The sequence below is a fragment of the Sus scrofa genome, unplaced genomic scaffold (genome assembly GCF_000003025.6).
Source record: "Sus scrofa isolate TJ Tabasco breed Duroc unplaced genomic scaffold, Sscrofa11.1 Contig1052, whole genome shotgun sequence".
NCBI classification, from domain to species: Eukaryota; Metazoa; Chordata; class Mammalia; order Artiodactyla; family Suidae; genus Sus; species Sus scrofa.
In genome coordinates, this window is record NW_018084804.1 from 312,229 (window position 1) to 333,895 (window position 21,667).

The 21,667-nt window shown below is 39.1% G+C and overlaps 1 pseudogene; it reads left to right on the top strand.

Annotated features, from left to right (window-relative positions):
• The first annotated feature begins 1,321 nt into the window (after positions 1-1,321).
• Positions 1,322-21,659, top strand: LOC110257994 (annotated as a pseudogene).
• Positions 21,660-21,667: the final 8 nt, after the last annotated feature.

Sequence of the window (21,667 nt, forward strand, 5' to 3'; positions counted from 1 at the left end):
TGTATGATTTAGGGGCTCCTTTTTAAGAAATATAATAGACCAATGTCAACACAAAATTAGATACAGCTGTTCCAAGGCATACACGATGTATCTGAGGAAATTTGAAGAAAAAAGAGGCTTCAATCATCACTAATTTCCTTTATTATATACTTTTGAAAGTTTTGCTAAAATTTGTGTTCATACCGGACGACCCCTTCCAGGGCCATGGAAAGGGCTCATGCAAGTGAGGGGACTTGAGCAGTTTGGCAATACCCATCAAAATAATATCTACTCAGCATTTTTTCTTAAAAGAAAAAAGTCACTTGAATCGGAAATGCCAAAATGTGAGTAATCACAATAGGAACCAATATAAAAATTCAGCAAATATTCCTCGGGCATCTATTATTTGTTGAGCGCTCTTGACAAGGCCGTGGGGACAGACTGGGTGGGGAGGAGGAAGACTGGCATCTGCGATGATTCTCGTGCTTTTAGACCTCCAGCAGAATCTGGTGCCTCAGCCTCTTTCCTCTCGAAGCAGCTGTTTCTTCAGGCTAAACTGCGTCCACTCCAGCACTGCCTGCTCGGTGCATCTGCAAGTGCCTTGCCTGGCACAGCACACTGCCTGAAGGAGCTTGAGTCAGGTGCGAATTTTCTGGTTGCCCCACTCGAGACTCGTTAGACTCTGAAAACACGTCCACATAGGTTTTGCTTGTTTCCGGGGCCAGTTTCCTAGAAGTGTTTACAGCTCACAGAGCCAGAAATTGAAATAGCCACTACTGTCGTTAACGGGGAATCTTACTATATGGGTCCTGATTTTTCCCATCTATAAAACGGCAAGAAGTGACTAGATCTTCTGTTCTTTTTCGAGTTTGATTTTTGGTGCCTGGAAAGGAGCCGGTGGCCCAAATCGAATGAGTAAAGGCCAGGGGGAGCCTACAAATTCGCTAACTTGGCATTCGCCCCGCAGGGATGCTCTTTGTTTTACGACTTGGCGGTGAGTACCGCAGGTCTGAGTACAGCGACCGCTTATCGCCTTGTGAAGAGAACTCAGAGCAGCCCCTACACTGTCGCTACTCACACTGTGAAACTCTTTTCACCGGAGGACAAGTAATCGGGGAACTCGGGAGTTGTTTCCGGACGGTTTACAAAGCACTTGCCTCGCAATGTTCACCAGTCCGCGTTTCCACGACCACCGAGATGGTTGCACCACCCGGAATCCTAGAGCGGACCGGAAATGAGCGCAGCTCCCCGGGCCTGGCGGGAAAGTGCTGGGGCCCGAGGCGGGTGTGTCAGGGCAGCTGCAGCCTCTGCCAAGTGTCGCCTACGGCCCGTGTCTCTGGCTTGGCGCGCGAGGGTTCGAACTCCTCAGAGGTGGAAGCTGCGGCGGAGGGAAGGGGCAACTGCGCGGTGTCAATCGGGCCTCCGCAGGTGGCTCGAGGTGTGGCAGAAGACCCTCGCCCTCTCCGCCCGGGCCTGGGACACAGGACGCGCTGACTTCTGAGAGACCCCTCTGGTTTCCTTGCCCAGCCTCATATATACTCAGGCTTTACTTAGGGCCAACGTCTCTTTCAGTTTTCTGTCTCGCAAGTAACCTGCTGCTCAATTTGTGACCCTAGAGCTTTTCATCAGTAGTTCAGAGCTCACTATTTCCAGTCTTGTCCACAGAGAACGGCTTCACTTTCAATGGAATTGCTCGAGTAACTGCTCTGTTATCACCTAAACAAAAAAAAAAAAAAATTTTTTTTAGCCGTGTCTGAGATTTTTCTCTGTGAATAGGGTTTTCTTATATCGAAAACTTTCCTGTCCAGGGATTGGTTGGGGACCTCAAGTTAAATCACCCGTCCACCTAGACCCTAGTTGGAGCGAACCTCCCTCTTGAGCTAAGGATGGCGGCAGCCCCCAGGGCCCTCTCAGCCTTGGCTGGCCAGGCTTCAGAGGAACAAGGGGAGATTATTAAAGTGAAGGTGAAAGAAGAAGACCATATTTGGGATCAGGAATCCTGCATCCAGAAGAATTTGTCTCACACCAGGGAACTCTCTCGGCAGCGCTTCCGGCAGCTCTGCTATCAGGAGACTCCCGGGCCCAGGGAGGCTCTGAGCCAACTTCGGGAACTTTGCCGGCAGTGGTTGAGTCCAGAGATACACACCAAGGAGCAGATCCTGGAATTGTTGGTGCTGGAGCAGCTCCTGACTATCCTGCCCGAGGAACTCCAGGCTTGGGTGCGGGAGCATCATCCTGAAAGTGGAGAGGAGGTGGTAACTGTCCTGGAAGATTTGGAGAGGGAGCTTGATGAACCAAGACAGCAGGTGAGAAATTCGAAGCGCCATCTTCCGTGGAGAATTTGAGTGCATGGGTCCAAGGTGGAGTAAGCAGGGTTAACTTCACACTGGTGGCTGCAAATTCTGGCTCTGGCCATTATTATTTCATCACTGGTGTAGATGAATAGATTCATGCTTCTGGGACAGCAGTTTTCATGCTCATCCTAGTAAGATGGTGATTTAACCAAATGGGAAACCTTAATCTATTACTTGCCAATAGAAAATATATTTTATTTAGTGACTGTGAGATTAAAGTAGCTATCTCTCAGGATACCTACTACTTTTTACCATATATGAAAGCAAAAAGAATATGAGGATGGAGTTCCCTGGTGGCTCAGTGGGTTAAGGATCGTTGTTGCCACTGCTGTGGCTGCAGGTTCCATTCTTGGCCTGGGAACTTCCACAAGCCTCGGTCGCCACTCCAGGGGGTGGGGGGAGTATGTAAGGAGAACCTTCTAGGAGAAACAAGTAGAGAAGTAGCCCAATGTTAATGGAAATGTCAGGAAACTGTGAATCGTTAAGATCTGTGTTCTATGATAAGCTCTGTTAGTAATTAGCTGTGTAACCTTGGGCATATCACACCTCCTGTGTGCTTTCTCTGTACAGTGGAGATTAATTGATCATTTTTTGGCCACTTTTCAGTACTTGCAGTTGTTGGTATGTGAGACGTATTGAGCCTAGTATTGTCTTTTACCTGTATGCTAGAAGTTATTTTTAAGAGAGTATACTTGGTTTTTATGACAGTAATTTTAGAACATTATGGGTATTGCCAAACTCTTGCATTTCTGATACTATCCATACATTTATCTGACCTCTTGGAATATGAACATTTTATGAACACAGTCTGATCTGTTAAAATACATCTCTCTGGAATGCAGTATCTTTCATATGAGATTGGTAAATAGGGAAATGAGTCAGTATAATGCTGAGATTGTGCCGGCTCATACGTAAGTTTTCCCAGAAAGTTGATGTTTTAGGCCACCAAGTAAGAGCGGCAAGTTGAAGCAGCAAGCTGTGAAGACATACAGCACTGCACATAATGCCCATTCACCTCCATATCCTTCCTTTTGGCTCTTTTGGCCCCAGTCTCTGTTTTGAAAGTGCTTATTTGTATAGTTCCCTCACATTTTAGTGCATTTTTTGCTAAACTTTTTTGTATTCCAGAAAATGAGCAAGCACAGGGATTTGCAAGTGCCACAGAAGCATGCTAGTGATAAAATTTCTGCTGGTGAGCATAAAAGAAAAGATTTAGCAATTGAAGAAAAGCTTGAAATTATGTCTTGAAAGAAAAGAACACTTGATGTTGGTTGTGCAACTGGCATAAAAGAGTCAACTTTACAAACAATTACAGACAATGCTGAGAAAATAAAAGAAAGTTATCTAGATGGCATAACTGCCAGTGCTACAAAATCTGTTAGAACAAGATATAAGTAAATGGAAGAAATGGTACATTAAGTGTGTGGATTGAATATCAAACAAAGAAGCAACCAGGGTCAACTTTTCTCAAAATTAAAGGGAATACATTAGCAATATGTGAGGACCTTAAGGAAATATGGAAAATCCTGCAGAAGTGCCTTCATTTAGTGCAAGTAGTGACTGGTTTAGCGGCTTCAAAAACTGCTATGATTTCCACAATGCTAAACTCTCTGGTGAAGCTGAGAGTGCAGAAGTTGCAAAAACATTTTCCATAGTGTTAAGAAATTTGATTGATGAAGAAGGCTATACCCTGGATCAGATTTTTAATTTTGATGAAACCAGTATTTGTTGGAAGCAAATACTCTATGTCCCGAACGAGGAAACATAGGCTCCAATGTTTAAGGCTACAACAGATCAACTGACTATGATGCTAGGTGCAAATGTCAGTGGGGATTTAAAGCTAAAGCCTGTGTGGTTTATCACTCTGCCAACCCACAAGCCTTGAAAGGAATTGTAAAGATTAGCCTGGGTGTCTACTGTAAGTCAACAAGAGAGGCTAGATGACAGGGCAGATATTTATTTATCTTCTAGGTGATGTTTTTGTAGATGATTTTCAAAAATATTGCAAGATGAACAGTTTGTCTTCAAAATTGTGATTCTCAGTAATACACCAAGCCATCCTCCTGAGCTGAACTTTCTTCAACTATTAAAGTTCTTTTCACCTTCTAATACAGCTGCTTTACTCTAGCCCCTTGATCAGGGTATGATCACAGCCTTTAAAGCTTGTTATTTAAGATAGCATTCAAGATGTTTATTGCATCTCTAGTGGATGTCAGTGTATACACAGTTTTTGAATTCTGGAATCAATTCAACATTAAAGTTGCAATTGATATTATTGTAGAGGCCTGGAATGATATCACAAAAATCTGCTTGAATGGGGTATGGGTAAAATTCTCCCTGATTTAATTTATGATTCTAAAGGCTTTGAACATTCAGAAGAGCCCCCCCGAAATCAAAGCCAGCTGTATTGTTCTTGCAGAGGAGGTTGGATTTGAAGAAGTTGAGAGTGCAGCTATTGAGGAGTTGCTGCCTCATGCAGAGGCTCTCTCTACACAAGACCTGCAACTGTTAGTTGCTGAGGCTCAAATGGAAGATGTGTAAGAAGAAGATGATGTGGTTCAACAAGCTGACCCACAAGAGCTTTTCACTTCTCAATTATCTTCTGCTTTAAGTATGACAGAGAAGCAGTTGCAGTGGGTAGAAGGTAATGACTGCAATGTAGAATGCAGCAGGATTTTATTTCATGGCATAAGGTCCTAGTTGGGGCCATGTATAAGCAGCTTCTTAATGAAAAAAGGAAAATGTTTAAGCAGCAAAAACTGGATATCTTTTTATAATCCAATATCAAAGAAATGAAAGCAAGATGAGGAGCTAAAACCATCATATTTCATGTAATATCACTACATTTCTTGGAAAGTGTGTAAATGCTTGTCCACCTGAACTTCTAATGATATCCCTCTACCCTTGCCTCACCCTTTCCTTGCACCTCTTTCTTTTTTTTTTTAATTACTCAATGAATTTATTACATTTGTGGTTGTACAATGAACACTTCTTTCTAACAAGACATCATCACCTTTCTAAGGTAAAATCCTATGCTTAATGTAATATTTCCTTATCTAATATGTCATTTTGACTATACTTGTATTTTTACTAGAATTAAACCTTGTTATTTTTTTGTGCAGGTCTGCATAAAACATGTTTTTTCATGAGTTATTACATAGATACCTGTACAGGTAGTCCCTTACCTCTGGCCAGCAGAACTTTTCTTTTTATTTCAAATAATTTTTTTCCCCTTACGATGTGCCTATTACTTAAATTTTTCCTTGTCCAGCTTTGTTGAAAAATGCATCCATTGATAGGACTTGGTGTTTGGTCAGTCCTGGATAATGTTCAGGGTTACACCCTGGTTATATCTGATAGTTTTTCATGTAACTCAGGGTTATAGGAATCTCCAAGTCTTTGTAAATATCAAGTTTGCATTAATGTTTCTCATTTTTCTTGTTTCTGTGTGATCTCTGAAGGAAGGGGGAAGTGTTGCAAACATGTTTAGCTGCCAACCAAATATCTATTATATACCCCTTCTTTCTGCCTTAAAAAATGTTGATTTTGTTCATGTTGGCCATGTACCTAACTAAATACTTTCATCTTTCCTTGTACTAGAGTTGCCCATACAACATAGTATTGGCCAGAAAGAAATAAGCATATTTTTCTGGGAGTTTTTGGGGAAGCTTTTATTTTCCTTATAAAGTGGCTCAGATGTGTTTACTTCTGCCTTTTCCCACTTCCTATAAGGTGAATGTGATGTCTAGAGTTGTGGTAGCCATTTTGTGACTATGCGGTGATAATAAGCCCGAGGACAAACACCAATATGTTATAAATGGCAGAGCAGAAATATAAAGACAACTAGGGTCCCTAACAAAACTGTTAGGTTTGTGAGTCAATGCCAGCAACTGCCTTCCTCTGAATTTCTTATCATATGACAAAAATAAACCCCTATGTGTTTAAGCCACAGTAAGTTAGAAGTTCGAATTAATTGGAAAATATATGCATTTTAATGAATATAACCATATTTACTTCACTATTTTATGACCAAAATTTCTTACTAGGACTTTTAAAATATCAAATCTAGGAGTCCGTCATGGCGCAGTGGTTAACAAATCCGACTAGGAACCATGGGGTTGCGGGTTTGGTCCCTGCCCTTGCTCAGTGGGTTAACAATCCAGCGTTGCCGTGAGCTGTGGTGTAGGTCGCAGACGCAGCTTGGATCCTGCGTTGCTGTGGCTCTGGCGTAGGCTGGCAGCTACAGTTCCAATTAGACCCCTAGCCTGGGAACCTCCATATGCCGAGGGAGCGGCCCAAGAAATGGCAAAAAGACAAAAAATTAAATAAATAAATAAATAAATAAATAAAATATCAAATCTAGGAATCATATAGTGAAAGACAAGTAACTATCATAACTTGATAACCAGCTAGAAGTAATTTCAGCTTTGTAATTTGTTTTCACCACCCAGAGGCACCCTTTACACTTCTGTGGTAAAGGCAGATTGGAATTCCTCTTGCAAGACCAGGCCCACCTACCTTGGACTAGCCCCTCTGATGAAAATGTAGAGAAATCAATAGGCTAGGGAGTATGTGTGTGTGTGTGTGTGCGCGCGCGCGTACACGCAAGCATACTCACACTTGTGCTGTGGGGGAGGAGTCAGTGCAAAATGTATCACAATGAGCCATATCTATATTTTGTTTCATATCGTAGGTTCTCTGGTTGTGCTTATACTAACTTTATAGAATTGATATGATTGTTTAGTTATAAATAGGTTACTCTGTCTCCCAGATAACTTACATCTTTAACTCCAGGAGCTTGTATCCCCCAGTTATGGAAAGATTTGGGCAAACTGAAACACATACTATTATATTATACAAAGCAATCTACATAAGATGTCTTATTCTTAAGATCAGAAAAAGGAAAAACTTACCAAAGGAAACTGGCTCAACTATTTCATGAATTTTGTTTTAAAAGAAAATGGGTTTCAGAGTTCCCTGGTAGCACAGAGGGTTAAGGACCTGGCATTGTCACCACTATGGCTTGGGTTGCTGCTTTGGTATGGATTTTTGATCCCTGGCTGGGGAACTTCTGTGTGCTGCAAGCTGGCTAAAAAAGAAAAAGAGGAGTTCCTGTCGTGGCACAGTGGTGAACGAATCCGACTAGGAACCATGAGGTTGCGGGTTCGGTCCCTGCCCTTGCTCAGTGGGTTAACGATCTGGTGTTGCCGTGAGCTGTGGTGTAGGTTGCAGATGTGGCTCGGATCCTGCTTTGCTGTGGCCAGGCTGGTGGCTGCAGCTCCAATTGGACCCCTGGCCTGGGAACCTCCATATGCCACGGGAGCGGCCCAAGAAATAGCAAAAAGACAATAAATAAATAAATAAATAAAAATAAAAATATTTAAAAAAAAAGAAAAAGAAAGAAAATTGAGTTCTTATATACTTTGTGCAGTCTAAGAAGAGGGAGTATATGTATTTATAACATGGTGTCTAGCTTAGGGGAAGGGAGCTTGGCACATAAATCCCACTGTGGTGTTATAATTAATCTTGGCTTTTATTTCCTCATGTGTCAGAATATTCCTTTTGGAATATTCTGGCTTATGTCCAATTTGTGTTCAATAGCCGTGGGCATTTTCTAGCCATCCAACAGAATATTGATATCCACTGACACCTTCTACTATTAATTTTATTTGAGGATCTTGTTCTGCTTGGTGAACAAGAGTTCATAGTTCTGACAGTATTTTTTCTCCACTAATCCATTGGTCTGTAGAACTGGGGGAAAAAAAGATCAACGTTGTTGTCGTACAATCTAGACTAGTCACCGTTTAATGTTGGATGTTTAATGCTAGATGGATCAGGAAAGTTTTCTCCACAATGTCTTATGTTTTTAGTCCTAATTGTTATGCACACCAAAATTGTTTCAGAAACTTAATTATTCAGTTGAGAATAATTTTGAGAGACTGGGATGACAATACTAGAAACAAGATAATTTCCATGGATATTGCTGGTGAATATATAATTATCTAAAATCTCCTATACATATTAAAGGATAACATTTTTACTAGCAGACACCTGAAAGCTGGCATGGCCTCTTTTTTTTCTTTGTGAGGAGAAAAAAAATCATAACAGAATTTAGCATGGGGAATAATGGGATGTCACTGATACACTGGTTAATACCTATGTTAACTTTCCTAATCCAGCAAAAATTGGAAAATTGTATGTTTATTGTCAATTATAGGTTAACCCTTGATTATTTAACCTAGCATTTCTTTTCAATATACGCAGATGGGGAATTAGCCAATCAGCTTAAATATATAAATCAGGACATGAAGATCAACAGTATTTCACTGTAATTTGGGGTGTGTCACAACTTCATTCAGGACTTGTGTAATTTAGATTGATCAATGAATAACAGTATTAAGAATTTGTATGTACATTATAATTGACTTTTGTACTCATTTCATGGCAACTTCTTTTTTAACAGTATAATTTTGGGTAAAAAAGCTTTTTTAAAAAAATGCTTTGCTTGGAGTTCCCGTCATGGCTCAGTGGTTAACAAATCTGACTAGGAACCATGAGGTTGTGGGTTCGATCCCTGGCCTTGCTCACTGGGTTAAGGATCGGGCATTGCCGTGAGCTGTGCTGTGGGTGCTGTGGGTCGCAGATGCAGCTCAGCTCCTGCGTTGCTATGGCGTTGCTATGGCTCCGACTAGACCCCCCCAGCCTGGGAACCTCCATATTCCGCTGGTGTGACCCTAGAAAAGGCAAAAAGACAACAACAACAACAACAACAAATGCTTGGCTTGTTTTAATTTTCCATAATAATTGATTTCCATTGTTTAACTTCTTGCTGCTTGGCATTGAAAATAATACAGGCTCAGACATCAGAGGAAGCATCACTTCCCTAAAATCTTTTAAACTTATTTTTTCCCCATGCTTCCCCCTATTTGTAACCAGGCAAACTACATACAAAAAGCTGAATGTATAAAGTACTACCAATCAATAAGGAAAAAGACAGATACCCCAATAGAAAAATTAAGAAAAGACTTGGACAAACACTTTTTAAAAAAAGTTAACCACTTAGCTAATAAAATCAAAACAGTTCCTCAATCTTAGTGATCAGAAAGATGCAAATTAAGACAACACGTGGTAGCCACTTTATTCCAGCCAGAGTGGATTAAAAGTGCTGACATGACCAGATTTGGGTAAGGATGTTGAGCTACTAATATGCTTATGTACTACTGGTAGGAGTAAGTTGTTATGACCACTTTGGAAATATCTACCGTGTATAACCATAGTCTATGATCCAGCAAACCAACTACAAGGTGTATATCTAATAGAAACACATCCGGAGACATATAATATTCATAGCAGCATTATTATAATTGCCAAGAACTCTAAACAATGAAAATGCCCATTAACAGTGAAATGGATGAATATATGATGGTCTGTTTTTACAACTGAAAACAGCAAAAATGAATGAACAACTGCTATATTCAACAATGTGGAGGAATTTCACAAACATAATGTTGAGCAAAAGAAGCCAGACAAAAATAAATATATGATTCTGTTTACATAAAGTTCAAAAGCAAAATGAATCTCTAGTGATAGATGTTAGAGTAGTAGTTACTTTGGGGAAAGAGAGTAGGGCACAAGTAGCTTTCTGGGATGCTAATAATGTTCTAGTTTTTTGACATGAGTAGGTCACTTTGTGCTGTCACCAAACTCTACATTCTGTACTTTTTCTAGGTTTATACTATTTCGGTAACGGAGTTCCCATTGTGGCTCAGCGGTAATGAACCTGACTAATATCCATGAGGACACAGGTCCTGATCCCTGGCCTCGCTCAGTGGGTTAGGGATCTGGCATTGCCCTGAGCTCTGGTGTAGGTCGCATGTGCAGCGTGGATCTGGCATTGCTGGGGCTGTGGCTGGGGCGTAGGTTGACAGCTGCAGCTCCAATTGGACGCCTAGCCCAGGAACTTCCATATGCTGCCCTCAAAAGACAAAATAAATAAATAAATAAGATAAAAAAATACTTCAGTAAAAATTGTATTAAGAAGAAGATTTATATCTCATCGTGGGCCTCCTGCATAATAAGTTAGGGTGCTTCATTTTTTGCACATTTTTACATTTCTATATCATGTGAATGAGAAATTATTTTTGTAAAGTCAAAGCCCAGTGAGGAAATTTTCAGAAATAACTAAATTCATAAGTGCCTACCAGAGGATAAACTAAGCTTTTGCTTGAATTTTTCATGAAGAGCATGCGTAATTAATGCTAAGTATATGGCCGAGCATGGATTGGTTAGATTTCTATGCTAGGGTTTTATATATTGATAGACCAAATTCTTTTTTTTTTTTTTTTGGTCTTTTTTAGGGCCGCTCCAGCGGCATATGGAGGTTCCCAAGCTAGGGGCCAAATCGGAGCTGTAGCTGCCAGCCTACGCCAGAGCCACAGCATCGCGGGATCCGAGCTGCGTCTGCAACCTACACCGCAGCTCATGGCAATGCCGGATCCTTAACCCACTGAGCAAGGGCAGGGACCAAACCCGCAACCTCATGGTTCCCAGTCGGATTCGTTAACCACTGCGCCACGATAGGAACTCCTTTTTTTTTTTTTTTTTTTTAACCAAATTCTTTTCTTTGTCCTCAAGAATATTTGGCAAAGCAAACTATTGGAATGTTCTATTTAAGTGTAATATGGCTTCTTTCTACCAGGCTATTTGCAAGAGAGCAGTCTTAGAAGGAATGTGAAGTGGCCAGGCTCCTTCCACTGTAAGTGGTACACTTAAAGAATTAGAATCAGTTGTCATACCCAAAGTCTCCAATTGGAAAGTTATTTGTGTTCTATTCACTTTAAGGTATACTAAATAAATATAATTTAGAATTCTGGTTCTCAGGAAGTAACAACTTTGAATGTGTGTAACTTTCATTCTTGCTCCATTTTAGAATTGACCATGGAGATGTGGTTAATCCCAGAGGCTGCTTTTCTCTTAAAACAGCCACGGAAGGTTGTTCGCTGTTGAATACTTATTTTCATTAATGAATCTATTTTCATAGATTTCTCAATGATAGAAATTCAGAATAGAATACCTAACATACATCTCACTCCCAGTTTACCTGTTGCTTAAATGACTAACAGAGATCCAAGTGTAGGAGTGAATAGAAAGTCTACAAGCCAGTTAAAGCTCTCCTAAACTAGGATAGGATAACACACTGGAACACAACTTTTTTTGGGGGGGGAGGTCTTTTTAGGGCCACACCCATGGCATATGGAAATTCCCAGGCTAGGGGTTGAATTGGAACTGCAGCTGCCGGCCTATGTCACAGCTGAAGCCACACCAGATCCAAGCCATGTCTGCGATATACATCACAGCTCATGGCAACAATGGATCCTTAACCCACTGAGCAAGGCCAGGGATCAAACCCGAGACCTCACGGATTCTAGTAGGGTTCGTTATCACCAAGCCATAATGGGAACTCAAGTTGTATTACTTTTTTTTCCTTTGGTAAATGGCACTGGTGCTTTAGACTTCATCTGGAAAGTTATAGCTAGGGAAACTGTTTCAGTGGGAAAATCGATAGTAAATTGATAACACAAATACAGTGTTATAATTGAAAATGCTAGACTGGAACAGTCTAGATTAGTCTAGATTACTGCTAACAAACTGTGCCAAACAGTGAGCCAGCTTCCTGAATTATTACGAGATTTCTCTACTGTACGCTATCATTTCTAGCCTTAGCACAATCAGATATTAGACCGTAACATAGTCCAGAAAAACATGCCTATTGGATGTTGTGACAACCAGATTTACAGGGTCATATTTTACAAAGATTTAGTAAATTAACTTACACAAAGGCTGAAAGAAAGATTACATTTTTTTCCTTTTCTTGGCAGCACCCCGCAGCACATGGAAGTTCCCAGGCCAGGGATCAAACCCATGCCACAGCAGTGACCCCAGCTGCTACAGTGACAACATCGGGTCCTTTACCTCCTGTGCCACAAGAAAACTCCTAGGATTACATTTTTAAATAGGTCCTTACTTAATTCTGGTTTCCCAAGAAAGTGAATCCTAATCAAATACCAGTGTAACAAATAGTACTATAACAGGTAATTTGGAGGTAAACATGCTTTTATAATAAAGGCAGTGTTTATTCAAAGTCAGTGGCAGTAACTTGTCTTTTGAATATTCCTGCCCAATAAAGCCTATTCGTGATCCTTAATGTCCTCTCCTATTCAGCCTCTTCCTTATTTGACCATACCAGTAGTAAAATATGATTCTTAGTCTTAACAGAAATGCAATAAAAATGATCAAGAGACATGAGTCTTAGCAAAGAGGTAAAATAACCAGAAACAATGTATAAATATCGAATGGATCATGGGCTTTAAAAACAAACGAGCATAAAATACAGGTCACCCTTGAACAACTCAACCTTCTGCAGTTGGAGATAGCCCTCCCTGTACATGAATCCACCTTAGTAGATCCACAAGTTTCAAACCAATATTGTTCAAGGGTTAACTGTATATTTGGGGGACAATTGGGTAAATTTAATTATAAACCTTATAGTGTAAGAAGAAGAGAATGTTTTCTTTTCACCCAACATAGTGATCCACTTTCAGGGGCTTCCCCCTCTTCCCCCACCATAACACATTTAGTCTAAAATGACTGTCAGATTTTTTCCTGGGTTAAACAGCTCATTAGTCCCTATTAGCTAATTTACTTACCCTCCACCCCAAATATTTACTTTTAATTGATCACACTGAAACCCAATTATAATTTTCTTACAGTTATCACAGTTGAGGAAAGATTCGTTTAATGTACTTCCATTGTTGTTCCCCAAGACAGAAACCACAGGCATACAATACTTATCAATCCCTGTCCAACTGAGTTCAGTGGAGACAGGCTCTTGCTTTATTCATCCCAGCATTTTTTATTTCTTTTCTTACTCTATCTTGCAGTCCGCTTAAGAGTTTAATGAAGGAGCTCCCTTCGTGGCTCAGTGATAACGAATCTGACTAGGATCCATGAGGATGCGGGTTGAATTCCTGGCCTCGCTCAGTAGGTTAAGGATTGGGAGTTGGTATGAGCTGTGGGGTAGGTCACAGTAGCGGCTTGGTTCAGGCATTGGTATGGCTGTGGCGTAGGCCAGTAACTACAGCTCTTATTGGACTGGTAGCCCAGGAACTTCCATGTGCCCAGGTGCGGACCTAAGAAAACAAACAAACAAACAAAAGAATGTAATGAAGACTTTTTTTTCTTCTTATATTCATTCTATTTCAGTAGAAGAATGTTTTGAGGTTTAGCTATGGTTTATGCAGTGAGCCTTATATTAATTTCCAAATGTTCCTATTTATTCTCAGGTCCCACAGGCCACATATGGGCAGGAAGTTCCTGTAGAAGAAATGACTCCTGCAAAAGAGTCCTTAGGTAGCCATCTCCAGTCTATAGAAGACAGAATGGAATGTGAATCTCCAGAGCCACACCCACTACAAGACAATGGTGAGGATAATTTCGTCTCCAGAAAGAGGATGAGATTTTGGAGAGGGAAGGGTCCAGTCATTGAGAGGTTATCAAAGTAATTCCACTGCAGTTTCTATTGAATATAGCTGAAAGGTCAACAGGTGTGTTGCAGTGTTATTAAAGGAGTTTAATTAAGCAGTCAGATAATAATGTAAAAAATAGTTGGGCATTCCTGCTGCGACGCAAAGGGATCGATGGCACCTTTGCAGCACCAGGAAGCAGGTTCAGTCCCCAGCCTGGCACAGTGGGTTAAGGGATCAGGTGTTGCCACAGCTGCGGTGTAGTTTGCAGCCATGGCTCAGATCTGATCCTGGGCTGGGAACTCCATACACTGAAGGGCGGCCAAAATTTTACGTGGATATTTTGCAATGGAATTAAGTACTTGTGGATAAATCCGAGATGCCTCTGTATATAAATGTTAATCACTTTTCAGTGTAGCCACAGGTTCCATTTCTATAGCCTCAGCCCCCAATTCTTATCACATATAATTTTTTAAAACCTGGAAATACTACTTAGAAATTCTAATGAAGAAAATGGAATTTATGAAGTCTATGTCCATTAGAAATCTAAGGACTGACTATTAGCAATATAATGTGTGGTGGAGGTGGGAGCACAGGCTGGCCTTGTTATGAATCAGCTATCTTTTCTAAAGTATAATCTTTAGAAAAACTTTTCTTGGAGTTCCCGTCGTGGCTCAGTGGTTAACGAATCTGACTAGGAACCATGAGGTTGTGGGTTCGATCCCTGGCCTTGCTCAGTGGGTTAAGGATCCCGCGTTGCCCTGAGCTGCGGTGTAGGTCGCAGACGCGGCTCGGATACCGAATTGCTGTGTCTCTGGTGTAGGCCGGCGGCTACAGCTCCGATTAGACCCCTAGCCTGGGAATCTCCATATGCCACGGGAGTGGCCCAAGGAATGGCAAAAAGACAAAAAAAAATAAAAATAAAAAAAATTTAAAAAAAAAAAAAAAAAAAAGAAAAACTTTTCTTAAGTATAATCAATACAATTTTTTTCTTTCCTGATAGCCCCGGCAACTCCCTATCCTCTGCGTATCCTAACTTCTGGAACTCATATCCTCCTAGTTCTCATTTACATTGCCCTAATTCTTTCTTTCCCCAGTTTATCTTTATTTACCTTCCTGTGTGTTCACAGCTCCATAGCAGGATGCAAAATGTATTGTTGTGGAAAGAAATATTATCTGTATAATGGTCTTTTCAGTCACATTTTGAAATAGCATTTAGCATGAATGTTGTCATCTTTATTATAAAGTTAATTAAATCTTTATCCAATACTTTTTTTATGTAGTAATGTGTTAGATAATGGAAAAGATACTAGAGGAAAAAGCGATCCCTGCTTCTTTAGGAACCTACGATCTTCTCAGTTCTCAGTTCTACATATGAAACAGTTAAAGAAAATGTTACTATAGTGCTAGTTTGTGTTATGAATAAATTATGTTCTTAAGAAAAAGAACTCTGGAATTCCCCTTGTGGCTCAGCAGGTTAAGAACCTGACTAGTATCTATGAGGATGCAGGTTCAGTCCCTGGCCTTACTCAGTGGGTTAAAGGATTTGGTATTGCTGCAAGCTGTGGCATATGTCGTAGTCACAGATGCAGCTTGGATATGGGTGTTGCTGTGGCTCTGGCTGTGCTGGCTCTATGCCCGCAGCTGCAGCTCTAATTAGACCCCTGGCCTGGGAACGTCCAAATGCCGTGGGTGCAGCAGCTCTAAAAATAAAAATTTTTAAATTTAAAAAAAAAAAAAAAAAAGAGAGTGAGGAGAAGAAAAGAGAACTCACCATAAGTTTAAATGATCAAGGAGGTCTTGTTGAAACAATTGAGAGTTAACAAGAGGTCAGAACACTCAGCAACATATCTTTAATTTGAACCTAATTTCCGAAATTCTGAATATTTGAGAATGATTTAAATTTACTAGTTCAATATTTGGCATGCAAATTGGTGGCATAAACAACATTGATTTGAGAGAAAGTATTTTTTCCAAGCAGCCATAAGACTTCTAGAGGTGACATGCCAATTCTAAATTATTATTTTTTCAAAGCAGTTTCCTTATGAATAGCCAAGTTTGAATTATCCTAATTCATTATTATGAAGAGTCTAAATATTTATTTTAATGTACTATATTAAGTCAGAGTTTTTCACTACTTCAGGTTCATCTGCTACTCTTTATTAATATCAGTAATAAGGATATTTGTATTGGGTTTATAGTTTCATAAGCACTGAAAGGGAGCTGATGTAAATACATGATGTTGAAACATAAGCCCCAAATGTTGCTGTAATGGCTAACCTGACTGAATAAAACAAAATGTGGTATGGCCTGGGGCTATTAAAAAATCTGCAACTATATTACTTAGGCTTCTCTAGCCAAAAAAAAAAAAAAGTTCTTTATAGTTATTAAATGAAAAAATAATAATATCAATTTACTTCCCATTTTACATAAAACATTGCTTTACTTTAAGGCTGACCCTGGATACTGTTCTGGAAAGTCACATCCTGGCTTTCTACTCCTTGCTGAATTAGAACTCTCTGCTCCTGGCTAGAGTTCTTTGTTTACCCTCTCTTTATTCCTCCAAGGGTAGATTACCTAACCCAAATTGTATTTCCTCCCTTGTGAGTCCATAGCATCTACTTCTACTCTGGCTCTATTACAGTATATATGTATTTTATATTATATTCCCAAATATTCTCATTGATTTTTTCTTTTTATATTTTAGGATCATTTTTATGGCTTTCCATGATGTCTCAAAGCATGGGTGATGATAACTTCAGTAGCTTAGATACTAATGAAGCAGAAATTGAACCAGAAAACATGAGAGAAAAGTTCTTCAGAAGCTTATCAGTATTACTGGAAAATAAAAGTAATAATACCAAGATATTTTCTAAAGCAAAATACTGTCAATTAATAAGGGAAGTGAAAGAAGCTAAAGCTAAGGCAAAAAAAGAATCAGTTGACTACCGTCGCTTGGCGAGATTTGATGTGATCCTTGTACAAGGACATGAGAAGCTGATTGAGGCTATAAATGGGGAAACTAACAAAATACGGTATTATTACACAGTGAGGATTTATTTGACATACTGCATGATACACATCTCAGCATTGGACATGGTGGACGGACCCGCATGGAAAAGAGTTACAAGCAAAATACAAGAACATCACAAAAGAAGTTATAATGCTCTACTTGACACTCTGCAAACCATGCCAACAGAAAAATTCAAAACTGAGGAAAGTTCTAACATCGAAGCCAATTAAGGAAGTTAACTCAAGATGCCAAGTGGATTTTATCGACATGCAGTTGAACCCTGATGGAGAGTATAAATTTATTATGCATTATCGAGACCTTGGTACAAAGTTGAGCTTTTTGCGGTCATTAAAATCTAAAAGGCCTAAGGAGGTTGCACATGCTCTTTTAGATATTTTTACAATTATTGGAGCACCCAGTGTCCTACAGTCTGACAGTGGGAGGGAGTTTTCAAGCCAGATAGTCAGTGAACTCAGTAGTATTTGGCCAGAACTGAAAATTGTCCATGGGAAACCTCAGCCCTGCCAAATCCAGAGTTCTATAAATCAAACTAATCAGGATATCCAAAATAGGATAATCTCCTGGATGCAAACTAACAATTCATCACACTGGGCTGAATATTTGTGGTTTATTCAGATGATCCAAATCAGCCCTATCATAGAAGCATGCAACAGATTCCATGTGAAGGTACATTTAGCTCTGAAGCTAAACTGCGCCTGTCTCATTCTCAGCTAACTGAAGAACTTGTTGCCAGCCTGAATACGGAAAATGAATTGGAACAGGCCGACAAAGAATTAGAAAATACTCTAGGAACCCAGTACGAAGAAAACATTGAGACTGGAACAGATAGTAGTGATATTGAAGAGAATCTTTGTGTTATTCCTAAGGTAACCCAAAAAACTCCTCCTGAAGCAGGCTGAATTTTTTATCATGTGTAGTTTGTGAAAAAGAATGCACAGGTACTAGTAGTTGTGTATCATGTGATAGAAACATCCATGCAATCTGTGAAGTGCCCTCTCAACATGAGACTGAAGGTTATCATCACAGAATAACCTGTAGTCTTTGCTGTGAGACCACTACAATGAAAAGGAAACATGATGAGATTCCAAGAAGTTTGACTGTTCAACCTTCCAAAATGTTAAAGCCATCAGAAACACCATTTCACCAGACAAAGTAGGAGATTGGGTAAGAGTATGAGTGTCTGCTGTAGATCAAAGCAGAGGAAGAGCTTTGATCATGATGAGTGAGATTTTTTTTTTGTGCCACACCTGAAGCATGTGGAAGTTCCTAGGCTAGGATAGGGATTGAACCCAAGCCACTGCAGTGACAATGCCAGATATTTAACCTGCTGAGCTACACAGGAACTCCAAGTAAGAATTTTTTGATGTGGTGTTCTAAAGCATAACTATGGCCATCTTGGATATATTTTCTCCAAAGAAAATCCAATTACTTTTAATGTCCTCCCTCCACTCATTTTCTCAAGTTGAAAATTATAACATTGGATGCTACTTTATTATTCTGGGGTGAGGAATAGTAGTACCTCTTTTATTTTTTTCTGATGTCAGGCATTTCTTGAGGGAATCCAAGGGATAAATAGCATGCATGATGATGTGTTTCTATAGAAGGATAAATCTGGGAACAGATGAAGTTAATGTTACTTTTTAAATTGTTTATGAGTTTGTGAGGGGAGGTAAACTAAGAAAGGGTATCTCAGGTCAAGTGAAATATTTAGGAAGGGTAGGGGATGATAAAGTTGATTGAGAGATATTAGTTTGTGCTGGGAAAGAGTTTAGTTTTCTGATTTAAATGGAAAGTGTGAAATAAGGCCAAAGAGATTTTGAAGCAGTAGGTTTTAATGTGTATTCAGGTTAGTGTTTTGAAATATGGAGTTACACATGATTTGGGCCAGTGGCACTCAGTTTGTTCTTCAGACCAGTGCTGGTCTACAAACTATACTAGCCCACAAAGGGGTAAGGATACAAATTGAGAGTAATTGGAAATGTACAGCAATTTGAGATTGCTGCAACACCCAAGCACATGACTAATGAACTCATCTTTTCAAATAGAATGTTCGATTTGGGTGTTAAAATCTCAAGGTGAGTCACATGTTGTAGGAGTTTACATTAATCAAGCACAATAGGTTCACATTACAATGTGTGATATACTATGGGTAGCTTGTCAGCTATAGCCCCAAAGTATGTAAACTCTGAGAAAATGTAAGCATGTATTTATAACTTAATTTATAACTTTATAACTTAATTTTAAAATCATTTTATATCTTTAATAAAGCCTAGATTTTTAAAAATTTTATTGAAATACAGTTGATTTACAATGTTGTATTGATTTCTACTGTATAGCAAAGTGATTCAGTTATACATATATATTCTCTTTTATATTCTTTTCCATTGTGGTTTATCATAGGATATTGAATATAGTTCCCTGTTCTATACAGTAGGACCTTGTTGTTAATCCATTCTATATATAATACTTTGCATCTGCTACTCCCAACTCCAATCCATCCCTCCCCACCCTCTCCCTTGCAACCACAAGTCTTCCTGATGTCTGTGAGTCTGTTTCTGTTTTGTAGATAAGTTCATTTGCGTCACATTTTAGATTGTACATATAAGTGATATCATATGGTATTTGTCTCTCTGACTTACTTCGCTTAGTATGACAATCTTTGGGTCCAACCATGTTATGCAAATGGCATTACTTCATACTTTTTTATGGCTGAGTAATAGTCCATTGTATATAGTGTAACACATCTTCTTTATCCATTCATCTGTCAATGGACATTTAGGTTGTTTCCATGTCTCGGCTATTGTAACAGTGCTGCTGTGAACATGAGGGTGCATGTGTCTTTTTGGATTATAGTTTTATTTGGATATATGTCCAGGAATGGGTTTGCTGGATCATATACAACTCTATTTTTAGTTTTTTTGCAGAATTTCCATACTGGTTTCCTTAGTGGCTGCACCAATTTACATTCTCACCAATAATGTATGAGGGTTCCCTTTTCTTTACACTCTCTCCAGCCATTTAATCAAGCCTAGTTTTTATTTTAAGTTTAACAGCATTAGATAAAGGACAAAAGTAAAATCTGTATTACTTATTTTTGATTCTGATTTGCAGATGGCAAAACAAGCTTCACTGGACTTTTTTGTGAAGAAAAGACACACTTTTTCTGAATACAGCAGTAGTAGTAAAAGAAATGGTAATGATGGAAGTCATCCTGAAGAAGTGAAAACCAAAAGAGTTCATACTAGTTTTACTCGGAAGTATGATCCCTCATATATTGAGTTTGGTTTTGTAGCTGTAATTGATGGTGAAGTGCTGAAACCACAGTGTATTATTTGTGGAGATATATTGGCTAATGAAGCAATGAAACCATCCAAACTTAAGCGGCATCTATATTCAAAACATAAAGAAATAGTTCACAACCAAAAAGAATTCTTTGAAAAAAAGAGCAGTGAATTGAAAAGCCAACCAAAGCAGGTGTTCAATGTTTCTCCACATAAATTAGTGCCCTGCGGCTTCTTATAAGTAGCTTTCAGTCGCTAAGTCTACCATACAATTGCCGACTCTGGTGAGGACTGCATCAAAGGTTTGTTGGAAAGTTGGTGATCTGCCCAGAAGGTAGCTCAAGTACATTTCCAATGAACCATAGCTCATTTCAGGAATGGTAGGATATGGAAGACCAACTCATAGAAAATAAAATAGCCAAGTATTTTTCTTGCCTTGTGATGCGAGTATTGCTAACTGTATTCTTTAGTATATGTGAGTTGACTGATGTGATTAAGGAAATTTTTTTTCAGCCTCTTACCAGCAAACACAACTATCGAACTTATGAGCTGTGAAAGTTACGTTGTCAAAATGTGGTTTGGGTTTAGTTTTGTGTGGGGTGTGTTTGATGGTGCAGCTTCATGACAGGAAATTCTGAAGTGGTTCCCAGATTAAAGACTTGTGCCAGAATGTAAATAACGCATTGCTTTCATTCATGAGAAATTTGTGATGAAGAAATACAGTTGAACTAATATGTGTTATGTAGTAATTGTGATTATGTAAAATCAATGCATTAATTCAAGATATTCTCTTTATTATGTGATAATATGGAAACTGATCATAAGCAACTGTTTTACATGCCGAGATATCGGTGGTTATCACGGGAAAAGTTTTATCAGAATGTTCGAATTACGAAATGAACTCTAGTTATTTTGCAAAGCAAGAAACCATTTTGGTCCCAGCTTTTTCAAAGATTGTGAATGGACAGCCAGACTTGCTTATTTATCTGATATCTTAGTATTTTTAATGATCTTAATGTTTGCATGCAGGGAAGAATGCAACATGTTTTTCAATGGCAGATAAGATTGAAGGACAAAACAAAAGTTGGAGCTTGAAAAAAGGTTCTACAGATTGTTTTGAATTTTTAACTTAACACAATTATCAGTGAAGTTAGATCATGATCTTGGATATCAAGAAGATCCACGCATAGGAAATTCATGGATACAAAATCCATTTCTTTCATCAAAAGATAATTTAAATTTAACTATAACCCTGCAGGATAAGTTGTTGAAGCTGGCTACTGATGAAGGCTTGAAAATGAATTTTGAAAATACAGCATCACTTGCTTCATTTTGGATAAAAGTTAAAAATGAATATCCTGAGCTTGCTGAAATTGCTTTAAAATCTCTTCTTCTGTTCCCCTCAACATATCTCTGTGTGAGACTGGGTTCTCTACATTAAGTGTTATTAAGACAAAACATAGAAACAGTTTAAAATATACATTATCCCTTGAGAGT